Source organism: Phyllostomus hastatus, unplaced genomic scaffold (assembly GCF_019186645.2).
Source record: "Phyllostomus hastatus isolate PE091 unplaced genomic scaffold, TTU_PhHast_1.1 phas_scaffold_39, whole genome shotgun sequence".
Classification (NCBI taxonomy): Eukaryota; Metazoa; Chordata; class Mammalia; order Chiroptera; family Phyllostomidae; genus Phyllostomus; species Phyllostomus hastatus.
This window is the reverse complement of record NW_025334028.1, coordinates 25,499,309-25,504,510: the sequence shown is the minus strand read 5'-3', so window position 1 is coordinate 25,504,510 and position 5,202 is coordinate 25,499,309.

Below are 5,202 nucleotides of genomic sequence, written 5' to 3'. Positions count from 1 at the left end.
CCTCTTGTTTCTCATTTTACTTGCAAGTAAGACAGGTCAATCAAGACTGACGCCAAAATTAATTTTATTAAGAGCTGAGTATTGTACAGATGGTGAATATCTGCAAATCCTTCACATGCGCCTCATAATCAGAGATGCATTCTAGTAATGGTTGCTGATCCTGGAAAGGCTCTCCTCGCTTGCCCCAGCGCCTCTCACCCCGCCTATTTCTGTTGGCTTTATCACAGTGGACAAGCACTTTAGGTCAGTGCTTCTGAAGGATTAAGGACAGTCGTTGCACACATGCGGTGTGTCAGGCACATCACTGAGGAGTTCTCATTAGGGCCCTGCAGGCCCTGTCCCACCTAAAGAATTTGTGCTCTTATACATTTTGTCACCATGTGCCTCTGAAAAGGGCATTCCTATTTATTGCTTTCTGTGAGTATCAAAATTTATACTGCTGTTTTTGTCAATTGGCTCTCAGGTGTTGTGACCTCCTGCCCTTTACCAAACAAAAGGAAAGAGGCAGGTGCAGTAATAGTAATATATAAAATAGCATTTTTATAACACTTCACATTTTGTACATTATTTTCATACTCATCCTGTTTATACACTTCTATGAAGTAGAGATGCTTAACAAAACTCCATTTCACTGAACAGGACACTGAACACTGAGATGGAACAGTACTGAGATGTTCCAGGTACTGGAACACAACATAATATGTATTCAGTAGATGTTTGTTGAAGGTATGAATGGTTGAGATTCATAGGGAACCATGCCTTATTTGCCTTTGTATTCTCCGGACCTCAACCTAAGTCCAGCAGTAGAAGGCCCACAAATGCAAGTTAGATCGAGTGACTTACTCAGGGATAGGCATTCATAAAATATTTTTAAGAAACCTGCTACTTCATTGGGAATTATGAATACAATGGTAAGAAACACTACAAGTTCCTATTGTCATGGAGCTTAAATAGAAGATAGAAAATAAACAGGTAAACAATATATGGACAAAGAAATTGTGGATTATATAAGAAGTAAAATAGTGTGAAGTGAGAGAGATTGGGGGAGGGGTCACTTTAGACTGAGTGGCTAGGGAAAGCCTCTCTGGAGAACTGACATTTTGCTGAGACTTCAGTAACATAAAAAATAAAAAGCCAACCATGGGAGTATTTGGAAAGAGATCATTGCAGATAAGGGGAACTCCCATTGCAAAAGCCGCCCTAAGATAGGAAAGTGCTTGGCTTTTTCAAGGAACATTATAAAGATTGCTGTAGCTGAAATGTAGAGAAAGTGGTACAACATGAGCTTGAAGAGATAGGGTAGGGGCCAAATCTTCTATGGTCTTCATTTGTCCATGGGGATCTAGTCATGAAGTAAGTTTGGAATTTACTTGAAGTGAGCAAGAAATCAGTAGAGAGTTTTCTGGAAGGGAGTGATATAATCTGATTTATACTGTAAAAAGGTTTATTCCACCTATCACGTAGTGATTGGATCATAGGGGTTGAGGAGCAACATTAGTAGTAGAAGACAATTGGAGAAACCAGAAAGGCATGACAGTAATTTGGGATAAAGTGTTATAGATGTGGAGGGAGATGAGCTATACTTTAAGCAGAGCCCACAGACTTGATTATGTTTTGAATGGAGAGGTGAGAAAAAAGGGGGAAGAGGTCAAGGGGATATTCATGCCATATACCGAATGAAAGAGACTAGGGAAGAAAATGTGTGTGGGAGGTAGGAGGGTATTTTTATTTAATTCACCTTAAGTTTGATATGCTTATTAAAATCTAATGTAAGTTCTGGGTCTTGACTTCTTTGTAAGGGACCAAAGGTATGAAGTTGAGAGTCATTATCATATGGAAAAAACTACCCAGGGAAAGTATGTTCTCAGAGAGCAGGCCAACGATTAGAGGTAAAGCAGAGGAAAAGAAGCAAGCAAAGCCCCTGGAGAAGGAATAGCCAGTGAAGTGGGAAGAAACCCCAAGAGTGTGGTGACTTGAAAGCTAAAGATAACAAAGCATAGCCAATGATACTGAAACATGCTGAGAGTAAAATAAAGAGATCTGACCATTGGACCAACACATAGTAATTATGTGCCTTGACAAGCACAATGAAAAGCAAATGTGATGTAAAGAAATGGAAGTAGCACTTACAGACATCTCAAGATATTTTTCTATGAAGAGGATCTGAAAATGGAGGTAATAAAGGCATAAGTGGAGTTAAAATAAGATTCTTAAGGACAAGGATATGTAAGTTTATTTTTAGGCTAATGGGAACAATCCAGTCAAGAGGAAAAAATGATACTATAAGAGAAAATGTATATTTTAGGAGAACAGTTTTTGAGAAAATGAGAGGAGATGGGATCTGGGGAGTACAGAGAAATGTTGGCTTGGGAACATGAACATGAAATTTATAGTAAAGGGAACAAAGGCAGCAGTTACAGGTAAAGATGCAGACACATGGATAGATTTAGTGATCAGAAGAGGAGAGAGTTTCTGCTTGATGTTTATTCTCTTTTCCTCAAGTATAAAGTATGAGCCAAGATCAGTAAGGGGAAAGGAGGAATGTTCAGATAGGAGTTTTATGGAAAAAAAAGGGAAAGTAATCATTTCAAAGATAAATATTAGTAATACTTATCTTCATCTGTTCAGGATGCTGTAACAAAAATAGCATGGACTTGTTGCTTATAAACAACAGGAGTTTCTTTCTGACAGTTCTAGAGGCTGGGAAGCCCAAGATCAAGATGCTGGCAAATTCAGTGTCTGGTGAGGGCCGATTCTTGGTCCACAGATGGCTGAAAGGGGGAAGGGAGCTCTCAGGGTCCCTTTTATAAGAGCACCAATAAGCCCTCATATCTAATCACCTACAAAAGTTCTCATGTCCCAATACCATCACATTGGCAATTAGGACTTCAACATACAGAATTTGAGGGGATACATTCCATCTATAGCAATATTGAAGAAGCAGAGTGGGCAGGATAGAGTAGCCATTTGAGATTTGTGGTCTTGTGAGTGGCTGGCTGAGATAGGATGGAAGAAAAGATAATACAAGCCAAGGAGATCAAGGAACTGAAAGACCAGTGTTGGATGGAGAGATTAATGGTTAACTTAGTAGCTAAACTAGTCCTTGAACTCAGATATTCTGACTTTCCAGCCCCATGGGTTATCATTTTACTGAGAAATTATTGATTTTTTTTGTTCATATATCCAAATTCTAGACTTTCATAGGCACCTGCTTCTGCCTCTCTTGTCCCTATAATATTTATTTGTTAAGTTTTTTGCCTTGTCTTTCTTTGTGTTTTTTAACCATTTTTATGGATATACATTTATTGAAGTATGAACTCTACCCTTTAAATGGTAAAAAGAAGATGAAGGACAAAATTTGGAAGTCTTGTTTCCTGTAGAGTTGGGGTGACCAGTAACAGGGAGATGTGATCTGTGTTCACTCCAATAACAATAATAATAGACAATATTTGGATAGCCCTTTACATTTGGTGCTATGCTTTTATTTTCTCTTATCTCATTTGATTTTGTAACTCCCTTTTTCAGATGAGGAAACCAAGGCTAAAAGAGGGTAAGAGGCTTGAGCAAGTGTGAATACTGAATAAGTGGTAGAATTATTTTAAAAGTATTTTATTTACTTATTTGTTTGTTTGTTTACTTATTTATTTATTTTTAGAGACAGGGTGGGAGGGAGAAAGAGAGAGAAAAACATCAATGTTTGTTTGCCTCTCATGCACCCTCTACTGGGGATCTGACCTGCAACCCAGGCATATGCCCTGACTGGGAATTGAACTGGCAGCCTTTTGGTTCACAGGCAGGCACTCAGTCCACTAAGCCACACCAGCCAAGGCAAGTGGTAGTGTTATTAATCACAGTGTCCTGACAGTGCCCCATATTTTTTTACTGTTGTAGTCTACTTCTTCACTTTTTTACAGTCCATTATTTCCAAAGTGATATCAAAGAAAAACTCTGCTAGGTTGTAAGTAATAGCTGACTGGAGGCCTCTTACAGTGTGAAACTTTTTGTATATGTTTAAAATCCAACAGTTAATGGGATTAACTATACAGCTACCCTCTGTTGTGTTAGGTAATTAAAAAAAAACAGAAATGATTACAAAATCAACACTGGTTCAACCTAGGAGGGATATAGATGGAAACTCTAAGAAACATTAATCGGACCCTCTTACACATACCATAAATGCCTCCATAATACCTTGTGTATCGACTAATTCTACATACAGAGGAGAAGTACCACTTCTAATAAATATCTATCAAATAAAATAATGATGATAGTTAACAAGCAATTATAATACTGGGGTGCATGTTCTGACAAGAGGTGGGCACTATCATAAGGATTCATGCATACTGAAGAGAGCTTCTGCAAGAATAACTTCTAAACTGATGCAGAGTTATGAGGGCAAAAAGCAGGGTGTGGGGTTGGAAGGCACTATACAGAATGTGCAAAGTCTTTGGATATGAGGCATGGCAGGTTTGAAGAACTAAATTTTATGATGGGTGAAATTTAGAATAGTAATTGAAGAATGAAGAGATAGGGGCAAGGCTAACCCTTAATACAAAGAACTCTGTAAGCTGAGTTTAAGGAGTTTTTCTTCTATAGGAAGCCATTAAGGAGTATTAAGCAAGAAATGGGGATAATCACCCTACATTTTAGATTACACTGTAGAAATTATAATAGAGAGGACCAAGGCTGGAGGTGGGGAGAACAGTGGAAGGCCATCACAGTGTCTGGGGAGGAGGAGAGCCAATGGCCTGGACTGGAGGAGTGGCAATTTGTATGGAGAGAAGTGGACAAATTTTTAAAATATGTAGATGCTTGTATAACATGACTGAGTAACTCATTGGATGTCAGCAGGGAAGGAGAAGGCAAGAGAAGGAGTGACTCCTCTGTTTCTATTTTAAGCAACTAAATAGTGGCTTCATTTCTGTGAGATAGGAAATTCTCTGAAGAAGGAAATAGGTTCAATGGGGAAAGGTCTTGAGTTCAGTTGTGCATATATTGATCTTGAGATGCTTGTAGTGAAAATCAGGTAGCAATATTCAATAACTAACTGAATATGCTAGTTAGAATTTCAGGAGTGCTCTGTTAGGTCAAACTCATCAGCATATTGGCCATAATTGAAGCGCTGGAGTAAAATAAATTTCCTAAGAAAAGTATGTAGCCCAGGTGTATACCTAAGAAAAGAAGAAAGCATAAGCAGACTCC